This window comes from Corella eumyota, chromosome 6, assembly GCF_963082875.1.
Source record: "Corella eumyota chromosome 6, kaCorEumy4.1, whole genome shotgun sequence".
Taxonomy (NCBI): Eukaryota; Metazoa; Chordata; class Ascidiacea; order Phlebobranchia; family Corellidae; genus Corella; species Corella eumyota.
In genome coordinates, this window is record NC_137495.1 from 9,028,187 (window position 1) to 9,053,065 (window position 24,879).

General features: G+C 32.8%; 1 non-coding gene and 1 pseudogene across 1 annotated transcript; one reads left to right on the plus strand and one right to left on the minus strand.

The window, feature by feature from the left end:
* Positions 1-1,168: 1,168 nt before the first annotated feature.
* LOC145757270 (U2 spliceosomal RNA) lies at positions 1,169-1,364 on the plus strand. Its single transcript, XR_014285322.1, has one exon. It is a non-coding gene; the product is annotated as a U2 spliceosomal RNA (small nuclear RNA).
* An 18,899-nt stretch (positions 1,365-20,263) lies between these two features.
* On the minus strand, positions 20,264-20,478 carry LOC145757279 (U2 spliceosomal RNA; annotated as a pseudogene).
* Positions 20,479-24,879: the final 4,401 nt, after the last annotated feature.

Genomic DNA, 24,879 nt, shown 5'->3' on the forward strand with positions numbered 1-24,879 from the left:
AGCAAGTTTAACTCTTATACTCTACAGTTTGTATCGAATATACTTGAACACAAAGTACAATGTTTGCCCGTTAGTGATTCTAAAAACACATCTGAACTTTTTCCATTAAAATGACTAGTCATCGTGATTTAAACAATTTAAACTTGCTAACATACTGAGATGTAAAGTTTATTTATTTTGTGGGGGGGTTTATTAAATTTTTAGTTTAGTTAAAAAAATATGTTTTTGTATTTTCTTTATATGTTTGTAACGCGTTTTTTTCTGTTCGTTATTCCTAAAAATTATAAAAATTGCTAACTGGTCTGTTCGCTGGGCGCAAAAACTTATTTTAGTCGCTGGGTGAATTAAGTTTTTGGCCCATGATTTTATATTTAATTTGTTAATTGTATGCTTTGTTATTTGTAATTTTGTTTTGCATCATTTTTTTCGTATTTATTTTTCATTTTTTAAAGCCTGTTTTATTCATAAAACTGCACCTTTTAAAATTCTATAAGTACCGATATTGTTAATTTTGACTATTATTAACCTATAACTAGTATAGTATTTGACATATATTTTAGCTCCTAATATTTAAATAAATATAAATAAACGAATAAATTGTTCAGTTTTAGACGTGATGGTAGTGTTGCTTTTTGTTTTATTAGCCAATTATTTATGTCTGTAGTTACGGTAGTTACGCTCAGGGCAACAACTTGACCCTGAGCTTCATGGCGATTTCCGGTCGGGAGCAAGCCAATGTTGCGAAGAAAGTATGCACTTTGGCTATTAAGGGTAGCCAACAAGTCTGGCAATCTTGGTGTCGGGGCATCTCCGAGGCAATAAACAGAAATTAATCGTTTCTGTTTTACGTGGCCTTGTCCTTTGAACAATTTAAACAATCAATGTTTTTTTCTCCTTCTGCTCACCTTAACTAGGGCAAGGCTACAACGCCTCGAAGAACTCAATGCGAGCAGCACCTTACCGCACTTAACTTCTTAAACACTATGCAGATTTTCCTTTTAGTTTTGTTTTGTAATTTTATAACTGATCGCACCTTTTGTAATGTTTATTTCTTTTATGATATACTTGCAAAAATCCCCAAATCAAAAACCTAAATAATTTTATCACCCCCAGTAGGGGAGGCCCTTTTACGAAAATAATTATTTTTCTCGGAAAAATTATTGTTAGCAAACTTTTTTATTGCAAATAAAACAAAGTTTCAGTAAAAGTCTGTTCTTCTCAGTTGTAATACCTGGGACGCTAGGCATCGCCTAGCTCTTTGTATTATGCGGATTTTTGAATACAGAACGCAGAACTGAAGCTTGCTTCGTCCCGTTCACGGGTTGTCCTGGTATTGCACTGCCTTCAGGCTCGGCCCACGATCCTGCTGCGGCAGGATTATCTATTATTGCATCACTCTGTACATAACTTTTGTCACATTCTTGTTGTTTTCCTAGTTAACTTTTATTACAAATTGGTTGAGTAAGCTTATTTAGCGCTTTTATATCGTCTTAGACAAAAATAAAACTAAGATTGCATGCACCCTAAGGCGACAGGTATAACTTACCCAGGCAGCAACATGTCCACATTTCTGCACCGATTTAGTCTGCGACTTGATTAAAAATAAACTCCGTTTCAAGAACGGGTAACTTACCTTATTCAAATTGAATGCCCGAACATGCCGGTCGACAAAACCAGTCTAAACGACCGAGCAAGGCGCTTGTCGCGTAAAGAATTTAAAGCAAAATGCAGGAGAAAACGACGCACGTTTTTACGACCACCTAACATCACGGAAAATGCGCTTACAACTATCGCACATTTCGCGATATTTTATGTACACGCACTTGTACCAATTTCTTATGCGACTTGTTTTGATTATAAAAAAATTCTTATTTTATTTTATTGGCATTAATTAAAAATAACACAAACAAAAAATATTGCGAGTACACAAAAAAAATAACGATTCTGTTTAAAAAGGTAAGTTTTCATTGATTTGTATATTGGTGGTAATTAAAGTTCTGATTGATATAAATACATTTAATAAAACTACAATTAAATTACGCAAAAATTTAGTTTAAAAAAGAAAAAAAACATTTATTTATTTCTAAAAATTTTTGAAAAATAATTTGGTTCTGTTGTCATTAAAGCTAGTTTGAAGAGCTGTTTAAGAAAAACTATGTGTATTATCAAAAAGTTATAAGAAAGAAATGAACAAATCCCAATTTCAATTCAGTCTGTGGCAAATTTTTGTTCTAAGATTCTTTCTCTAACAACTACTTCTGGCACCACAAAAACTGGTGGCATTCTAATAGAGTTTGTTTCTTCAACAACCGCTTCTGGCACCACAAAACTAGTGCCATCCCAATAAAAACTGTCCCTTCAACAAACGCTTCTGGGACCACAAAAACTAGTGCCATCCCAATAAAAACTGTCTCTTCAACAACGGTTTCTAGCATCACAAAAACAAGTGACATTCCAGTTCAAATTGTCCCTTTAGTTACCGCTTCTGACACCACAAAAACAAGTGACATTCCAGTTTAAATTGTCCCTTTAGTGACTTGACTGCTTCTGGCACCTCAAAAAATATATTTTTTTTTAAAAAAAAAAAAACTGCACAGGTATTTGATACACCTAACACACCAAAACAAGCCCCTTAAGATTCCTGGCCATTTAATTGCATTTTTCCTGTGTTAGCAAACAATATTTTAACTAACACTGGCAGATTAGTCCTATCAAACAGTGATTTAAAATCTTTAAAGCCTAAGGAATAACTTAATGATGGAGTTATAGATGCCTCCTTGCAATTATGTTCACAATAGAATTATTTTAAAAGTAAGGCAGTTAAAGTTCTTCCTTTTCATGTTCACTTTTTTGTGTGGTTAAATTTACAAACAACAGTGGGTATAGCAAATGGTTAAAAAACAATAATCCCATGCAGCATGATATTTGGATTTTTCCAATTAACATAGGCAATTTTCACTGGGCTTTGCTGGTTGTTTTACTGTCTAAACGCACTATTATTTATTTGGATTCCACTCATAGATTCCCTGAAGATACACTTAAGCCAGCTTTCGAATATATAAACTATTAAATATTGAATCACAACAAATCAGATGACATATCTAAATGGACAATACTAGTTACCGATTATAACACTGCAAACAAACGCATTCGACTGTGAAGTTATTTTGTGCCTGAATGCGTATTATCTTTGTTCAGGAAAGTTTTTACCTTACCTTACTGAAAACTCCGTTTACATAAGAAATTGGATTGCCAAAAAAATTTGTTGTTTTCCTTTTCAAGAAGAAATGTCAATGATTCGTTTGATGTCCGCAACTTAGGACAACAATTTATTTAAACATAAATTTAATCCTTTAAAAATAGGATATCATTGCCCACACGAATATATATCCATTGATCACTTTCTACTTAACGCTGTGTCCAATATCTTACAAACTGACTTTACAACATACTGTGCCCAAGAACTATGCAAAAAATCCAAAGTTAAAATGGTATTTTGTGAAAGTGTTGGCAGGGATTGGTACCATTTAGTTTGTTTGGGTCATCAAAACACAACAAATTTACCAAAACAATATCACTGTCCCAAATGTACAGAAATTCGCTGCAAATTTAAAGAAAAGGAAAAATTTGCAATAACGAAATCACAGCAGACAAAGTTGAGAAAGCTAAGTTTACAGGGAAAATGTGATCAACACATCAAAAATATTGTGCAGGGACTAGCAAAATCTAAGAGGTTATTTATAACTCCATTTAAAAAATTTAAATAAAAAGTGTGCATCAACAGTAAAATTAAATAAAATATTTTTAAAGACAATTAAATATAAACTTACTTTTTTATTGTTCATTTTGTTAGAATGGCTGAATTTAACAGTAGGTCAAAAAAAGGAACTTTAAAGAAATCCATGGAAATTATGGAATATGGAGGTGATAATGAGGATGTTCACCAAATAGTTGAAAACCTGAAAATACTTGCATTTAAATTTGTTGGGTAGAAGTTTTTTATTGAAAAAACACAATATTCTCTTAACATAACAAACTTTTATCATGTTGGTCTTTAATATTTTTGCAGGAATGGACAGGAGCAAAAGGGTATACAATTGTTATTCGATGTTTTGCTTGGGGACGCATTTGTTTATAGTCTATCGCTAGTGAGAAAAATATCTGTTAACGAAGCTGAACTGGTGTGTTTTAATTTGGTTGGATATAGACGTTTTTTGATTTTAATATACTTGTGATAATTTAAAAATCTTATTTTAAAATTAACGTTAAATTTTAAACATATTTAACAATTCATAGTTAAAAATTCATGTCTAGTATATTTTTAGGTTTTACAATAACACAAAGAAATAAGCAATACCTTCAATTTTTTCGATATATAACACCGGTATATCAATCCTACTCACCCATTACACATTTTGTTTTTGGTTATCAGACATGTGGTTAATTTGTTTGTTTGTCATTTATTAAATATTGATGTTGTTTCTAAAACAAGTAAAATTTTTGGTACAGCATGTCAACTTGTAAATGAAAAAATTGTTTAAACCATTTTTATTTTAATTTTTACTGAAAGACAACGAATCACAAAAGAATAAAAAAAGTACTAATACAACCAACTAAATTTTTAAAAAATAAAAATTTTCTAATGCTAAAAGGTACACTTTCTAAAATTTTTAATTTTATCTTTAAAGCAACCACCTACTAAAAAAAAAATTTCATTTGCATATCTTAGTTTTGATTTACCAAACACTGACTTTCCTGTAGCATAAAGTTAATGTTGCTTGTTGTTTTGTGAAGCACACTTTTTAAGTTTGCCAATAACTCTAATTTTTCTAGCTTTCTCCTCATTTCTAACAGAAAAACGTAACTTACTTTTTTATATTTATTGTTCTAAAACGACATTCAGAGTAAATAAACACATTAAAACTATAAAAAAAAATTTAAATCTGAAATTTCACTCAAAAAGTAAGGGTGCAATGGAAATGAATTATTAATCAAATACAGATTTTGTATGTCATGCGTAGCAGATTCAATAATATCTTTGAGATAACAACAATTAAGGGGTTGTATTTATAACCCAGATGGATCACAATAAGAGTTAAGAGGTGAACACGTCTTGTAAAAAGGAACACACTAAAATTTGAGATGCTTAAAGGCCACTGCACACATCACCGTCTAACGTTAAACGTTTCGCGTCTAGCGCTGACGCTTGGCTGACGTCGTGTATAGCACCACATAAAAAAGTTTCGCGTTTGACGGTGATTTTCTCGCTTCTACCGTATAACGTCAGAGTTGAATTTGATTTAACTTTTACGTCAGACATCAGAAATAAAAACAACCAAATATCACAAAAATCGGCCTAAAAACAATATTAAATAGTTTTTTCTATTGTTTTGTAATTATTATTTTGGTTCTCAAAGGTATTTAATTATTTTTGGTTGTGTTCGTTTGGTGTTAATAGGCATCCTGCTGGGTTTATGTCCGTTTTTTATTAACTGCAAAAGGCCTTGAAATGAAAAAGTCAGGTCATGTCAGTCATAAACAAAAGAATTCTGCAAGATTGATGGTAAGGATATTTGGTGTTAATAGGCTGCCTGCTAGGCCTCTGCCAGTTATTTAGTTAGAAAGCCAAGCAATAAAAAGCTAAGTCCTAAAAAGGGTATATATACTGCGGTTGGACAGTTGCAGTCATTATATTTTGTTAATTTTCAATAATACTAACTAACCTTTTGCTTTAAATATGTCTATTGCCTTTAACGAAAAGCTTATAGAACTTGTTCGAGAACGAGAGTTTTTATATAAACCTAAGCACCAGTTTTATAAGGATGCCATAAGAAAAAGAAATGCTTGGGAGTGAAATAGGTGAAGTTATGGGTGAATCAGGTAAAAACAAGCAAATAATTTTTTTTGTAAGCAATTAAAACCAAGTTTATTGGATTTCTTTAACCTAATGCAAGTTATGACTGTGTCCTATTTAGCTGAAGTTTGCATAACAAGATGGAAAAGCTTACGAGATAAGTTCACTAGGGAAGAAAAAAAGTTCAAAGATATCACGAGAAGTGGATCTGGTACTGTGACTACTATAAAATGGGAGCTTTATAACTCCATGAGCTTTTTGGAGGACCACCTTCGCCATAGGCCGTAAATAATTTAGTATTTTATAAATCTGTTTGCTTATAATTTAATTTAATCTGATTTTCTATATATAATTTATTTTTTAGTTTTTACAAATTTTTATTTAAAAGTTAACTAATATTGATTTAGAACTGTAAGTAATATCGTTCCTGTTGCTGCGGACACTGTGAACCCTACCCAACCATCAACATCAGCTTCATATCTTGATCGGACAGCTGATGAGACCAGTGCTGAAAGTAAGACGATTTATCTAGTTTACATTTTATTTAATATGACTATAAACTAATAGTAAAAATAGTTTAACTTACTTTACTGATTGTTGTTATTTTTAATATAGATCTATTGGAGGTTGAGTTTGTGCCAGAGCCTGAGCAAGTAAGTGATTCGGCATTTAGAAAACAGCCCCCCCAAAAAAACGGAAATCAGATTTTCAGGTATAAATGCTTATTTAGAAAATAGATAAGTTAAAAATTTGTTTCTTTTTTAGCAGTTTATGTAAGCCAAATATTTTAACTATTTTTTTATTTCTATTGAACTATTTTTAATTTTTTACTTTTTGTATATTTTTAGGATGTTTTGATTTCAATGCTGAAAACAAATTCTAAAAACATAACCAACATAATCTCCAAAAAGCCAGATTTGCCTGATGACCGGTTTGACCTTTTTGGAAAGTTTGTTGCAGCAAATGTTAAAAGGGTTAAACCTGAGCTAAGGGATACTGTGATGCTGGGGGTGCTTAATTTTATAGCAGGCCATGAAACAATTGATGAGAAATAGTTTGTTTAAATTTTATAAAATTTTGTTTTTGCATTGTTTTGTTATATCTATTAATAAAAGTTAAATGACCAAAACTTTTTACACACATATTTATTGTTTACCCAAAAAATCCATAAAAACATTAAAACCACATTAACAAATTAGGATCTATTTACAATATCGTACTGCCATAATACGATTCCCGTAGAATAAATAAAATAATTTTTAAATGTGTCTCTAACAACACCCGCCAAAACTGAATGCATATTAGACCCAGCCCGAGTAACTAATGTAAGGCAAGATGCCTCATCAGTCAAAGTTGTAGCCCTTAAGCATCCAGATTCCGGGGCACACTCTTTATCTGTAAAAAGTTGTGCAGCTTTGGTAATAGATATTGCTTTTGAAGGACTGGCAATAATAGGTCTTTAAAAATTCTCCAACGTGTAACCAAAATCCCAAAAGTATTTTCAATCACCCGCCTTGCCCTAGAAAGTGTATAATTGAAAGTTTGTTTTTCTTCTAATAATGATCTCCCAGGGTATGGTCTCATTACGTCTGGTCGAAGTGGAAATGCAGCATTTCCTACTAAACAATATGGCACACTCGTAGTTGTTTTTGGTAAATTTTCATTAATAGGGATGTGTAATTCCTTATTAATAAGCTTTTTACCAAATTCGGAGTTCGAAAAAATTCCACCGTCACTGTGTCGCCCAGAGTCACCATCACCAATATCGATTAAAGTAAAGCGATAATTAGCATCGCATACTGCCAATAGAGCAATGCTGTGGTATCCTTAACCACAAAAACTCAGAACCACAATTTCCAGGTGCTTGAATGTTTATGTGTTTTCCATCTATTGCCCTAATGCACATTGGAAAATTCCAAAGATGATAAAACTCCGAAGCTATTTGCTTCCACTCAGCATTGGTTGAAGGTGGCTGTAAAACCTCTGGCATCAACACTAAAGAAATTGCTTCACAGGTTTCTGCAATAATTTTTCCAACAGTTGTAGCTCCAACTCTGTAGCTGCGTGCTATTGTCACCTTTGCATCCCCAGTAGCAAGATAGCTGTAAAAAAGGGTTTACAATTAAAAGTGGAAACAAATTTTAAGTTCTATAGGGTTGCATTTAGAGCTAATCTTACAAGGTTTTGTAAAAAACATTTACCGCAATGTGATGGCCAGCCTTTCTTCTGCAGAGATTGGACGTCTCCAAAAAGTTAGTTGTTTAAAAATCAGAGGTTTAACTTTTTCTAATAGGTCATCAAATGTATTGCTGTCCATTCGAAAGTACGTGTGAAAGCTCTCTGGGTCAGACCTCATTTGTTTAACCAAACGAAACTCACCCAACTCATCTCTATCCTGGTTATCTTTTGAACCCATTCTCTGTGCAAATGGATTGTTAGTTTAAAATAAGTTATTAACCAGAAATTGTTAAAATCAACTTATTTCCCTGTTATGTGTTTTACCTTCTAATTGCTCTTCTGCTTTGGCACAGTAGCAAAAGAGCAACAAGAATTATTTGCTGTTGCAAATACAGGGCAAGCAAAATATTATTGTCCATATCTATTTATCTTTGTTAATACAATTTAAAAAAAAAAGACTAAGATCAAGTGTTTCTGTCTGATCAGCTAATGACTGTTAGTGGGCAAATTAAACACAACAGACACAACAACGACCAGTTGTAAATAAATATAAACTTTACTACAGAAATCTTTATGTAACTGTTGTTTTTTGGCATCGCATTATTTTTATCAATAAGATCATAAACGGATTTAGATATTTTAGGAAAAAAATTTCATTTACCGTAATTAGATAAAGCCAGTAACAAAATCATTACAAGAATAGTATCACTTAAGAATTGAACAACTAACGTATTTATATCAACTCAAATGAATAAAAACTTTGACAGAATAGCATCACAGTAGTAATTGCTTCCATAGTAAAAATAATATTAAACTTATTCTCCTATCAGACTTATCTCAAGTTGGCTGTAAAATCACAACCGACGGAATAAGATCGCAACCGACGGAATAAGATTACAACCGGCGGAATAAGATTACAACCAACGGAATAGGATCACAATCGACGGAATAAGATCGCAACCAAGGGAATAAGATCGCAACTGACGGAATAAGATCTCAACCGACGGAATAAGGTCACAATCGACGGAATAAGATCTCAACCGACGGAATAAAATCACAAGCGATGGAATAAAATCTCAATCGAAGAAATAAGACTACAATTTAAAAAAATATAAAAAAACACGAAAACGCATTGGCTGTTTATATAGGATTACTGTCTGTTAATTTAAAACCAAATACCTAATAAGACAATTTTTATTAACCACTTACCCACACCCTCTTCTGGGAAACGCCCTTTATTTTCAAAAGTAATATTAGTCGTCGGTTGTGACCTTATTCCGTCAATTGCGATCTTATTCCGTCGGTTGTGATCTTATTCCGTCGATTGTGATCTTATTCCGTCGGTCGTGATCTTATTCCGTTGATTGCGATCTTATTCCCTCGGTTGTGATTTTATTCCGTTGATTGCGATCTTATTCCGTCGATTGTGATCTTATTCCGTCGGTTGCGATCTTATTCCGTCGGTTGTGATTTTACAGCCAACTTGAGATAAGTCTGATAGGAGAATAAGTTTAATATTATTTTTACTATGGAAGCAATTACTACTGTGATGCTATGAAGAATTGGGTATCATTCCAGCACATAAAAGGATTTTGGTGGTCTGACAAAGAGTCAATTCAGTAAGGCTGGAAGATTCAGATGAAAATGAGATCAACTACATCCATTTTATAAATAAAAAGTGTAACTTGAAAACAGATTGTAGAGGATGGCCTATTTAAGATAATCAAACGGCAAATTTTCAATTAGAAATTGCGTAAAAACTTAAGCTAAAAAAAATAAAAAATAATTATTGCAGATTTAAATTAAGATAACCTTTTACTAAAATTTTTTTTAGCTTTAAACGTTCCAGTGATTGTCTGCCTTGTCAAAACTAAGTAAATTGCCAAAATTCCTAACTAAGGTAATACCTAACTGAAATATTAAACAAAAAATCTTAACATCACCGTGTTATTTCAATATAATTTGCTAGTAAGGCTATGCTTAAGTCGTAAAAGACAGCCTAATCCTTACTTTAATCCGTCGCGGTTGATTAACTTTGTGGTTTCAACATACCGATCAAAAATTAGTCCTCGCATTAATCGCGGATTAAGGTTAATCGCACTTTTTGCATTCGACCCTTAAATAATGTGTTGTGCATTTATTTATTTACATAGATTTAATTTAATGAGGATTTTAAATCACATTTTATTTATTTTAAATACCTAAATTTATCAGTGGCGGCTCGTGGGTTAAATAAATGGGGGGGCTAATTTTAGAAAATCACAACATCGCTAAGGGGGTCTGGATCCCTCAGAAATATTAAAAATTATTCGCTGTAAACATGCTATTTTACATTTAATAGTTAATTATTTAAAATATAGGCCCTTTTACACGGCGTACGCTTCGTAACGTCGTTCACACGTACCAAAGTTACGTAAGTTTTGTGTTTGGAGCAAATTTTACGCAAGATTTCGTATTTTTTTATAGAAATTTAAAAACGAAATTCCTAAAACTTGTAAAGTTACGTAACGCAACGTTACCTGTCGTTTAAACAGGCGTTAAGTTAAACATTTTTTTATATAATATAAAACGTATTTTGTATATTTTTAAGTTCCGATTCTAAAAGAGCGTGAATTGACACAATAAAAAGCAAAGTAGTGAATAAATATATTTTAAAAGTATATCAGACTTAGCTGTATGCTAAATAATTACCTAGACAGTAAGTCTTATAGTTAAATTAAAAAATTATTTAGAGTTTTTTAAATAGTATTAATAAAACCATAAATAATATCATATATCACAAATCTCTCCCACCTTTTTTATTGGCAAACTTTATTTATGCTCTTTTGACTGTTTGACAGGCAGGCAAGCTGCTCTTGAATCTTCTTGTCAGGCAGTAAATCCATTATGATTATCTTTAAATACTTGCCTTAATCGAAATTAAAAGCATTAATTAACATACAATTCTTTAATAAGAATGCAAAAATTGATCTAAACTTACTGTTTTAGCTTAAGCGAGGCTTAAGAGCGACCTTTTCATCATAAATATAATGTGAGAATATACCCGAGCGAACGATTAGTATTTCTATTTTTTTAACTTAAAAATATTATTTAAGGCCTTAAAACTTCCTTAAACAATAATGCAATACCCAGTTTACATCTATTTTATTTTATTTTTGTTTAATAGTTAACAAAAACGATAAAAATTGTTAATATACAACGTTTGAAATTGCCAAAATATTTGGCAACTCTATGGTGGTCTTAGCCCCACATTTCGATCAAAGTTCTCAACTTTTTTCCAAATTTCGGAATTCTGACAGCAAAAACGGCGTTATGATATTTTGCATTTGGCAGCCCGTGGGGCTAATTTTGGTTTAGCCCTCGCATGTTTACGCTACGTTTTTTAAAAATTTTTGCGTATTTCGTGGCCTAAATAGGCGCTATTTTTTAATATTTTAAATAATTTTAGCGAAAAACAGTGCAGAAAAAATAATATATAAATTAAAAAATAAAACCATTAAAAAAAGTTGGTGGTTTTAGCCCCATTAGCCTCATACACGAGCCGCCAATGAAATTTATTGTTTATCTTTGATGTAGAAAGGTTTACTTCACGACCCAAAAATATTGGGTAATTCCTTTACCCCAATCTGCCAATCTAGTCTCGAGTTGACTTTGCCAGTTTGGAATATTTTTGAACATAATTACCCAGTAATAATAAGCTGCTGATTATGTGTTGGCTCAGCAGTAGCTCATACTGTTTATAGCGGCTTACTCAACAAGGCCGCTACAGCATGAAGCACTATGGATTGGGCCCAGGACTTCATGTACAAAAGCAAAGCCGTAAAGTTTTATTTTGTTTAAATCGATTTTTCTCCAGAATTTTAATTTACAAATTTTACCTTCAATGCTTTATCAACCCAATAATGGTAAGGTAATAAAATGTTTGAAGTTGGGAAGTACAAAAACTACTTTGCAATGTTTGTTTGAACAAATTCAGTTAACTTTAAACAAAATGCTTGCATGTACCGAAAGGCCCTTTTCCTGCAGCACATTTACACTCCAAATATTGTATATATGTATTGTATATGACATGCTTTTTCATAGACGCTTTGACAATGGCAGTAAAATATGCCTCTTCATTTAAGTCCAATACACTGCAAGCAGGTATACAACTGAACTCTAACATTAGTCTTCCTTTTTAGCTGCTTTGATGTTGCTCAAATTCATATTTAGGCCAAGACGCTTGTAATGTGCTGCAATTAACATTTGTATCAGTCACAAAATCATCGTTGCGGTTATAGAACTCAAGTCTAAAAAATTGTACAACTACTAAACATTTTGGTCTAAAATACATCTAGTCATATATTTGCTATCTTTACTGTTATAAATATTGCCTTACCAACTTATTTTCTGTATTTAATTTTATTGATAATGTTAGTCCTAATATAGTAATTTAGAAAAACTATAATATGGTTAACCTTTATAACTAGTAGCTTACACTTTTGCCTTTGACACGCTAGATATTTTTACCTTTTAATTAAATCTTTTTTTCCCCACTGCCATGACCGCATAACCACACTGGCGTTATTGTTTGGCGTATAAATATTAGCAACTCAGAAACAGCGACATCTAAAAATATTGTGCCCTATTATTTTTTATCAGTAGTGGCCTAGTTTGCAAGAAGCCAGTTTGTGGACTAACATAAAATAATCTACATTTGTTATATGTTTATTTCGATCAACTTTTACCTAAATATTGGTAAAATTACCTTCCAAGTAAATATTGTAAAAACTTTGATGCAGATTTTATTTAATATCGCTTACAAAAAAAGACTTGCTTGCAAGACATAGCATTACGCTCGTCACAAAACCTTGGTGTAAACAGGTTTTAAACTTGAGACATCGGTGGTTTCGTCCAAGTGGAGGCCGAAAACTTCTGTACTTAAAAAATCTGATCTGCAACTACTGAGCCAAGATTTCGCGGCTCATGTCGTCCATTCTGCTGCTGATAGTGTCATAACAACTTTTTTCATAAGCTTTTCCGAGCATGATATTTGCCATCTGGACCTAGTTTTACAATTGTTTTTGCAATGGTGTGGTATGCCCTGCTTAGTAATAAAGTATGCACATTTATGTGATGCTTTTAAGACCGCAGTTTGTCAATGGGTACAAAGCCGAGAACAGGAAGAAAACCCTTTTTATTGAATCTGGTTCTCTTTGCCCTTTATTTGTAAAGTGTTGTGTTTTTGTATTTACCATATCCATGCAGCTTTAAGAATTTTTTTCCTAATTTTGCTGGTGCTAGGCCAGAATTGCTTACGATTTTTGATTCTCGATGTACTGATAATTCACACTTTATGACTTAATTATTTACGATATTTTGATATTTATGCTCACGATTACGATTTTTTGAAGTAAAATTAGGTAAAATAGTTGCTGATTTTTTTAAAGGGCTACTACTAATGGTATAACGTCAGGTTAAAAGAGGTCAAGTTTACTATAATTAAAACAATATTTACATCTAACTAAGTGTAAAGTGAACTTTTTATAATTGGACTAAATCGTAATAAACTAAGGGAATTAAATTCTTATTGGATTACCAGCGTTACGAATTGCAAATTTAAATGTACAACCATATTTTGCTCTAGGAAATGTTATTTTATATTTCAATTGTCCATCAGTTTGTTTGGCTTGTTGGCGATTACAATTTTCATTAAAATGCAAGGCAGCAAGTAAAATTCTAAAGAAATATTGTTTAAATAATAAAAAATAAATGCGTATAAAACTAATTGAAACACCATTTTGTTATTAAACCAAAAATTACCTTCTACCTGCACGCCATGCCTTCATAACCATACCCTGTCATTTTCGGAGCAAACTGATTAATTACTGAGTGAAAGGTCTCGAGAACCGAAGTTTGGTAAGTTGGTGACAATTTTTTAATAATTCTACATTGGTTAGAATATCTTTCAACTTTTAGCACTTGCCTTAGTTTCTATTACGAAATAAAAAGAATTAAAGCATCCTAGTAATACTTGTGTTATCAGTTCTTACCGCGTATGATCCATTTTTTGCATCTCGTTTGGTTAAAGTTAAGGGTTCATGACTACAAGCCATCAATACCACAATGTCACCAAGTTTAAATAAAGTGAGTGCAGACAGTAAAATATTTGATATTTTTAAGCCAGAGCCACCTCTGACGTCACAGTGAATTTGTTAGGATTTTAGTGTAGTACGATTTTAAACGCCCCTAACTTCGTAAAAACGCTTCATTACAAACATTTTTTATTTCGAAGACCCAACGATTTTATCAAAGCCAAGTTGTTTTTTGATGTCCCAGGCGTTTCGAGTTCAATTTTAAAAATAAACAACTCTATGACGTCATTAGGACGATAAGAATAGCCATGTTAAGTTTAATGTTTTAAGTAACTCTTAGTTGTATCAAGACATAAACAAATTTTTTATTTGTTTTGCAAACTATAACTTTGCTAGCTTACACAGAAGCTTACTTTAGTAGTCAAGTCGTTATGGGCGATCGCAATTGTGCTTGTTAGTAACATAAGCCTACTGCACTTAATCAACTTTTCAACTACTTAATATAAAACATTTTTACTATATTTATAACTATGGAGCAAAGTTATTTATAGAACAAAGTTAGCATATCAGACATTTTTAAAATATTCTTAAAATTAAATTGGTTTTATAAAACCATTACAGCGGATATATTAATAATGCCTAAATAACATTTTAAACGATATTCTTAAGTTGCAAAATTCGCTTAAATGTTGACGCCTAATATTGTTTAGCTTTAGGCATTTATAATCAAATTATATGACGTCATAAGTTTCAAATGTGCTGTGCGTGGTATTAAAACGCAAATTTATAAAATTAAAAGTGTTTTTTTTTATAAATTTGCCAATTAAGTATTTTTTAGGTTTAAGATAAGAAATTAGTTGCATCAAATGTTATTCACATAATTCACATTTAGTTAACAAATTTTAAGTAGAATTTACCTAAACATTTAAATTTATTCAAATTTCATTGTTTCCATTTAAATCAATCTTTGTTAAAAATAACTAAAAATTGTGACGTCATATTTCACTTTCTGATTCTCTTTTTATATAAACACAGATTGTCTACGGAATTATTTTAATGGTAAAGCAATGTTAAAACAATAATTAGCACTACTAATAACACATTATAATTTAAATTATCAATAAATGTAAACAAATTTAATTGACATAAAAAATGGGAAAACATTGCGGCTAGAATAAGAATTTTGTACACAGTTTGCAAAAAAAAACGCTTTATATTGTATAAAAAAAATTACATTGTAATTTTCTTTTATTTTGTCATATTTTAAAAGGGCAATCAGAGAAGTCGCTGATACCTTTATTTTAAATAAGAGACAGGCAGCGGTTTATTCGTTTAGTCATCAGATTATGTCAGACAGCAAGTTTTTTTAAATTAAAAAAATGTTTTTATTAATTATTAGAAATTATATGTTCTCACAATTTGTAAATTATTCTCGGGTGTTAGTAGCATGTCATATTCCTTAAAAAAATCGTAGTTGGCCTTGTTTTAAAAGTTCGGCAAAAGAAGTTTGCTAATGAATTGCTGCATATTTAATAAACATTATTCTTAAGCCTATACACAAACTAATATTTTATGGGAATGAACAAAAAATATAAAATCTCAATCTATACGCCACACACAAAAAATCTTACTCCTTAGCCTACAAGTTCATCTCAAAACTACCTTTTCATGCCTTTGATGCTCTTGGAGAAAATGTTGTTGGTCTAGTTGCATTAGATAATTACGTAAGATCTTTTATGCCTTTGTTTTTAGTGGCTGTTTCTAAACTGAAATTGCTAAAACAAAAAAATCTGCAAACTTTAATGATTTATTGCAATAAAATGTCATGAATCATAACAGTCTTAAAAAATTACAATTAAGGAAGAAAAATTTGCAGAAGAAGTGACAAAAGCGTAGTCTTTGTCCCCTGTCACACAGGTTCAATTGCATAGAATCACAGCTTTAATTGCACATAACCTAATTAATCCATCTTAAAAGTTTAATATATGACATCTGTTATGAAAGCTTTTGATTTAAAAGAAGCACTTTGTTAATTACTAACCAATTTTCTAATTTTTTTAAGAATGATATTTTTTCCTCGTAATTTAAAAAATATACTTGGAAATAGGTAACGAATGTACAACGCCATGTTTAAATATAAAAATCAAAAGTTAATTAATTAAAAAATAAAACACTGCACAAAAAACAAAACTAAATTTAATATGTTCCACATGTTTTACAAAAATAAAAAATACTCATATTGTTCATAGTATATCAATATTGCACAAGCAGTAACAATTTTGTCAATCTGTTAATAATCCATATTTCAACTTGCAATCTTTAATTTTTTTTATTATACGATTCGGCAATGTTCAAGTTTATATAGTCTACTTATTTTTATATACTCTTAAGCGTCTAGTTAAAAGAAACCGATGAGTATACCATCTATTTTCTGTTCAACTTAACATAACATATAAAAGCTCTAAAATAAACATATGGCATACTGCATTTAATCAACTTTTTAAGTCAAACAATAATGATATATTAATCTACTTTCTTAATCTGTTTTGCTGTTTTTTTAAAGTTCAAGTTATTATTATTAAGTGCATGCTGATTGTTGGGTAATAAAGTTTTAACTTTATCGGGCTATTACATACATTTCCTTCTATATGACGTCACAATGCCATTGTGACATAAAACCGACTTTACCAATCAGAATTATATTAAAATATTTTAATAGACAAGCATTCATCACATCACTATTGTTTAGGAAAGAATAATTACAAAATGTTCTACAATGAACTTATCGTTTAAAATAAAGAATATTTCATTTAAATAACTAATGTTTTTTTTTAATATACACACACCTTTTTAACAAATATTCTACAATTAGCCCGTTTCCATGTCCACTTTTTTCTGGGCTTTGGACTAATTTAGTCCAAAAATATCATGACTCGGCGAAAAAAAACGGGCTTTTTTGGCCCTGCTAAAGAGGTGGTCTAATTCGAAAAAGCCCGGGCTTCTCACCGGTCTTCGGTTACGCGATCGCTTAGGCTAGTGAGCGCATACGTGATTTTGTTAGTTTAAGCGATATTTTGTTGATAAAATGCAAACAAATGGATAAAATTAAGATGTAGAATGAAATTTAAATAGTTTTTGGTTAGTAAATAAAAACAAATACGGGTTTAATCAATTTTAAAACGGCAGTTAAGCTGTCTGACCGACGGACACTTTGAAACATGCCAAACAACAAGTTTTACAGTAAAATATTGGCGGATAGTCTGACATAAACCGTTATTTTATCTTATAATTGCCGTATTAATTGGTTAACTGTCAATTTAAATGTGTAATCTTACAAAAAATCACCTACAAATATCTGTCAGACAGTAAAAATGCCAAATTGTATGGTTTGAATTTTACAGACTGCCAAGTAAAAACTAAGCATTATTAGGTTTGTTTAAACACGTTTGAATCTGTTTTTTGTAGGATAAAATGGTATTAGTGGTGTGTTAAATGGTATAAGTGGTTAAACAAAAATAGAAAACAACTGAGAACAAAGAAGCTGTTTAAAGAAAGCTAATATATACAATTGGCAACCTGTTAATTTGATTTGTGTTTTTTGTGCAATAAACAATTTAAAAACAGGTTGTTTTGCGTTAAGCAGATTTACAAAGAAGTTTAAAACAGCCATATTCAGTTAGTTATTAATAATTGTACTAAAACTCGCAATAGAAGATGTTTTATAACTAAATCAATAACAATTTTAAGTCTGACAAACAGACAAAACGAACATTTTAATAAAAAGCCCAATGTGCTAAATGGCCATGGAAACAGAACTGGGCTTTGGACTAAAAATTAGCCCATAGTCCAATAAAAAGCCTGGCTTTATTTTATTTTATTTTTTTTTTTTATTGTACTTTTATTTAAAAATATGTTATTGAAGATTAGTTTTTACTAAAAACTTATGAAAAAGGCCCTTTTTTTACGATTATTAATAAATTTCAGTAAGTACTTTATATTATGGTTTCATGTTTTTTTAATGACTATATTAACAAATAAAAATAATTATTTTACAAAAAATCGGCCTAATCAATATTTTAGCTTCTTCAAACGAGTACCAATTACATTTCTAACGATATTACCATATGTCACGACCACTTTAAACTTCCCCAACAAGATACCATCCAACCATCGTCGTCTGTAGTTTGGTCACAATAAACTGGAGTTATTTTACGATCTATATCAATATTGCATATATCACTTCCTGTATCGTTGATTCAACCCTTGCAGTCAAATTGTGGCAATTTTGAAGATGCAATATCAATTATTAGTAACATTAAAAATTATATATAAAGGTTAAAATATTAGTGGCCTTCCAAGCTCAAGAGATTTTATTTTGCATTTCAAGCAACAAACTTTGTAATTCATAGCAGTTATAGAATCCGGGGGAACCGATCGGTCCCCTCCTTCCGGGAGCACCAGGTTCCATTGTGTCGTCATAGTTGCCACAAGTTAAAACAACTTGTTTGACGTTTTGTCCACGTACAAACAAAAATCAATTTAACGAAAAACATAATTTTTTTTGTAAAACAAAACAAAAACATATTTAAAAAATATTTGGCTTTTCTACTTACTAAGCAAGCTTTAGTTTTGCGTTCTTTAATTAAAAATCCGCATAATACAAACCTAGGCGGTGTCTAGCGAGAAGAACAAAGGTTGCTGACTTGACATCCCAATAAAGGGATTGCTGTAAAGCATGTCCTCACCAAAGGCCTTCTACAACTCCTGGTGGTTGAAAAAGTTTGAAGTGTAATACTACTCCCAGCACATTTAGCAAACGTAATAAAGCTGTGTGGGTTGCAGGGCGCATCCAAGCCACACCCAGCAACTTGGCTTGGCAAACCACGTTGCAATCGGTGGGAAAAATTAAATGAAACCCGTTCTGATTGCTGTTGGTGCTTTCGCTTGTGAGCTACTAGCCATGTACCAGATTTCAGTGGGCAAACAATGCATAACATGTGTGCAAGGTGCTGAGCAAAGGTGGGCACCAAACCATTAATGCGTTAATCGTTGATTAACGAAGTTGACTTTTTCCTTAAAATTTAACTTTTAAGTTAACTTTGAAAATCATAAACGTTTCTCTTAACTTTTGTTACATTGATGTGCTTCCGTTAAATAAAGTAAGTACCAAAAATGTTTTAAATATACGAATTTTATATGGTTCATTGACATCTTACGATTTATAAAACGCTGTTTTAAACAGAAATGCGCTACAAAAACGAATTAGTCGTTATAATATAGAAGTTTACTCGAAACCTGACCTTAATAAGCAGATAGACATGTTAATTTAATAAGTTGTATCTATTGTTACAACCTTCTGAAGATAACTCGAATACATACATCGTAACGGTGGCGAACAAATTAAACAATGTTACGAATGTGGCGCAATTTTGCTGTGTAACAAGAATATGAAGAAAACATTTACGTTATTTTATCAAGGAGGGTTAATGAAATAAAACTGTTGGGAGTCACAAATTAGTTAAACGACACGTGAATTACTTTGGTCCGTAGTCGTAAAAAATATCGCTACAAAAAAGGCGTAAAACTTCCATCTTTTCTACGTAAATTAAATTTAATATCTAAAATAATCTTTTATCTTTCTAATAAAACGTGATTCATGCACAAAGGACTATAGCGTTCTTGGTAACTTTCGATACATGCGTATTTAAGTTACAGTTTAGTTTTATCTAAGTTCACGATTTTATAAAGGGAACACCCGTTATCGAAGTTGATTTTTCAAGTAACGGTGACCACCTATAGTGCTGAGTAAAAGTGAATGTCAGCATACTCCCCAGTCTTCGGGTCTTAAATCCAGCAATAGTGCCAACGACACTACACTTGATCTTAGCCCTAGGGGCCCAGGGCTTTGAACAAAACAGGTTAGAGACTGAACCTGTGCAAAGACGTGTACATGTTGCTGCCTGGGCTGGTATTGCCAGTCGCCTTTGGCTGCAATCTTATTTTTATTTTAGCCTAAGCCCATATAAAATCGCTAAATTTTACAGTTTTTGACAAGCTTACCCAACCAATTGTTATTAAAAATTAACAAGGAAAACAACAAGAATTTAATGAAAGTTATGTATAGGATGATGCAATAATAGATAACCCTGCCGCAGCAGAACCGTGGGCAGAGCCTGGTGGTAGTGCAATACCAGGACAACCCGTGAACGGGACGTAACAAACTTCAGTTCCGCGTCTGTTTTCAAAATATCCGCAGAACACATATATCCAGGCGATGCCTAGCGTCTCAGGTATCACAACTGAGAAGAACAGACTTTTTTTACTGAACCATCGATTTATTGGCGATAAATAAGTTTGCCAACAAAAATGTATTTACAATAAAAAGGTAAAATTATTTAGGTTTTTGTTTGGGATTGATTTTTGCAAGTATAAAATAAAAAATATACATTAAAAAAGTGTGATATAAGCGCGAATTCGTACAGAAATACAAATAAAAGAAAACTGCATAATGTTAAGAGAATTAACTGAGATACAAGTGCTGCTCGCATTGAATTTATCTCCAAGGCGTTGTAGCCTTGTCTTTGTTGTAGTAGACAGTTATAGTGCTGGATTCATTAAAGTTTCTGTTAAAATGTATATAATTGAATTAAGCAAAGTTCGTTTAGTGCCAAAAGAGAAAAAATACAAAGTTTGTGCGGATTTGTAAAACGCAAAGCCCACGTAAAGAAGAATCAGTTACATTTTGCCTCGGAGATGCCCCGACACCAAAATTGTCAGACTTGTGGGTTGCCCTTGATAGCCAAAGTGCATCCTTTTTTTGCAACTTCGGCTTGCTCCCTACCAGAAATCTCCATGAGCTCAAGTTGTTGCCCTGAGCGTAACTACCGAGCGACCCAAACATAAATGAAATTTGAGTGAGTGTCGGGTAGCCATAGAGATGTTGCGCACAAGGTTGGAATATTTGTTGTGTTTTCGGTCGTTAGCTGCAGAAAGGGCATCGAGTCCGTTGTCAAATGGGCAGGCAAAGTCAACGACAACAATTTCGTCCCTTTTCCTTAATACCAGGTCGGAGCGGATATTGCTGCCAGAGACCGCCGCATGCTCCTCACAAACAGCGTCCACCGGAATCTTGGAGAACCTTCCAGTTATTATGTGGCGTAGTACCTTCCTCATGATGGAGTCATGCCTATCTCGTACAGCGGGCATGGCTGGCAGTTGTTAAGTACATTAGGGAGGGCCTTCTCCTCACGTTCACAGCGGCAGCATTTAACTCCCTCAGGTAGACCCAGTGGTTCGAGTGAAAGTATGCTGAGTGGACGATTACGATAAAGTTCTATTAGGTAGTCTATCATCATCTTCTGACAAAGGTCGTTTAGCTGTTGCTTTAACTGTGATTTTCTTAAATTTTGTCCATATTAATTCTAAAAAATAAAAAGTATTTATGCATAACAAAAATTCTTAACGAAATATCTTTTTTTATTAATTTCTTCGGTTTTAAATAATTTTTTGTGACTTTGTATATGTTTTTCTATATTTTTCTTTCTCCAACCTGAAGTGGGGGGCAAATTTTCCTGAAGCCCAATTACTATTTCTAAATTTTGGTATTGTGTTTTTTTGGCACAATCTAAAATTAAAAAAAAAAGTATTAATAAATTGTGTTAACAAACAAAATAAAAACATATACCCGTATTTTAGCAAATTTGTTTTAAAATCAAACTGAAGGTGTGGGAATTCCCTCAAGTAACTTAGTGGCCATTGCATGATCCGATGCGGAAGCATAGTGCCAACGACTTCTACTGAACCTTTGATTTATTTGCAATAAAATCGTTTGCCAACAAGGATTTTTTCAAGAAAAAATAGTTGTTTTTGTAATAAGGCCTCCCCTACTGGGGGTGATAAAATTATTTAAGTATAACTTAAAAAACAAACATTACAAAAAAGTGCGATATAAGAGCAAATAGTTACAAAAATACAGAACAGAAAACTAAAAAGAGGAACTGCATACTGTTTAAAGAATTAAATGCGACAAGGGGCTGCTCACATTAAGTTTTCCAAGGCGTATTAGCCTTGCCCTTGTTGGGGTGAACAGTTTTATAACTGGATTCATTACCGTTATTGTTATGGTGTATATGATTGAATCCAGCAAAACTCATTTAGTGACAACAGAAGAGAGAAAAAAAACATTGTTTGTGTGGATTGTTCGAAGGGCAAGGCCACGTAAAGAAGAATCAGTTACTTTTGTTAATTGCCTCGGAGATGCCCCGACACCAAGATTGCCAGACTTGTTGGCTACCCTTGATAGCCAAAGTGCTTCCTTTTTTTGCAACTTTGGCTTGCTCCCGATCGGAGATCCCCATGGAGCTCAAGTTGTTGCCCTGAGCGTAACTACCTAGCAACCCAATTATAGAACCTTGCAGCTGGTATGTGGCGTAGTACCTACCTTATGATGAAGTCATGCCTTTCTCGTATAGCGGGCATGACGATGGCGAATAATTACACATGAGTTGGAAGTAGTGCCGGATTTTTAACCCAGTGGTTCGAGTAAAAGTATGCTGAGTGGACAGTTTTTTTTCCAGATTCAGGAAGGGCCACCCACTGCTCTTTCCAGAGGGTGTTCTGAGCAAGTTGGAGGGAACGAAGAAGTATTTTTCTATTTTTGTTTGTTAACTTTGACCCGTTCACCTTAACAGCCCTTCCAGCCATGACAGCTGGTAAGATGTCTTTTTAAGGACTGCAACGTAGTCTGTGGTGCAGCACAACTCGACACTGGACAAGCAAACCTGGTCGCCCCAACGCCACTATACCAGACGGTAATTCTGTCGTTGGCATCCCCGGCAGGTTTCGGCAAGGCCATATCTAAAGATAGAAGCAGTAATAGTTGGCAAACAAGAGGTAATATTAATAGTAAAAACAGTAACAGTATAAAATGGTCAATAAAAACCTGTTTGTGGTCTTTTGTACTTTATACACAAAGGTTCGAATTATTACTTTACAAAACAAAAAACAAATTACTATTGCTTAAAATATATTAAGGCAACGTTGTAGTAAAATCAAATAAAAATATTTTTAAGGCATTAAATCTAAAATATTAAGATAGACCTTTAATAATACAATGCAGCGCTCGCACTGTTATAAGAAAAGAGAGCGACAACAGATGATTCACGCTTCACTTGCTCTACGTCACAATTAAGACTTAAAATTCCACGCCCAAACTGTGAGTGAACGAACGGAACAGAACTATTGTTAATTGTGCGAAGCAAATAAATAAGACACCGGTATTGTCAAAAAGTTGTTGTGTCTTTTGCAGAGCAATTCACTTGCCCGGAAATTCTTCTCACGTGGACGAGAGTAGTGGCGTTGCGTAGAATACTGTTTGTGAATTTTTCTTCAAAAGATAGAGAGACAGCCTTTTTCTTTTCTTGTCCCAGGGGCCGAGAAGCGATGCCCAAAAAATGGCAGAATCCGATCGAACGCGCGCTGTCCGTCATTCTGTTTGCGGCCGCTAATGGCTTATTTATTTTATTCCAATCGTTACTTCGCACCTCGTGTGCAGGTTGACGGTTTTTCGAGGCGAGGTATCTGTTTACAGCCACCCTAAAATCAGTAATTAATTAACGGCGACCCGTGCGCCACAGGAGGCCGCTGTTAGCTTGTGTCGACGCCTTTTTACACACTGAACACAAATGTTGCTTATTATAAAGTTGCCTGGCTCCACTTCGCAAATTCTAATCGCAAAATGGGCGAAAAAAACGTGCGTCGTTTTCTCCCCGACTGCCTTGCTCGGTCGTTTAGACTGATTTTGTCGACCAGCATGTTCGGGCATTCTATTTGAATAAGGTAAGTTACCCGTTAACAACAGTTATTTATTTATTTACATGTAATTACGTCGCCCATTAGGGTTGGCACAGTTTTAGCTTTAGCTTATATTTGATATAGTTGGCCTTTTTGACAAGGCATTCTTTAACGCGCAAGCCAATTATATCAATAGAAATGGAAAACCCAAATTTAAAATTGAACAACAATAACAAACGAAAAATATTACCAACAACAAAAAAAAAACTCACCGAAAAGACCAAACCAAGAAGAAGATTCCTTTGTTTTAGTTCAGAACAAAAACCAATTAAAAAAGAATACCTCGACTCCACCAGCCAGACAGACATGGCAGCAGGACAACAAAACCTCAAAAGATCTTCCCAGTCATGTCACTGGAAGAAAATCTTTTGCAAATGTGGCTGGTGGAGGAAAAACAACACCATCGGTTCACCTTAAAATACACGACTGCGACATCATGCTAAGGTTTGAACCAAGGCGAAGCCGAGAAGAAGTTTTTGACTGCCTTTTTAACGACCTTAAATTTAAAACAACTGACTACGAAAGTATATTTTGTAAATTTTCTGGTCTTTCCGTTATAATAATTGCTAACACTAAAAAAACAAAAGATTTATACTGAAAAATGAATATTTAAAACAAAAATGGAAATGGATTGAAGAGGACATTCCCATAATCTTTTCAAACGTTCCTTCCAAATTCCCAGACAATATCATTATAGAGAAAATAAATCAACTTAAATTAGAAGTAACCAAAAACATACATCACAAGGACAAAAATATGGCGTAAAAACAGGAAAAAGTTATTATTTTGTTAATGAAACCAAATTGAAAGAAACCAAAGTCCCCAAACAATTAATATATGGAAACTATTATTTTTCGGTTTACCATCCCGGACAACAACCAAAATACATTTACAAACCTGGAAAACAACAAGATATAACAG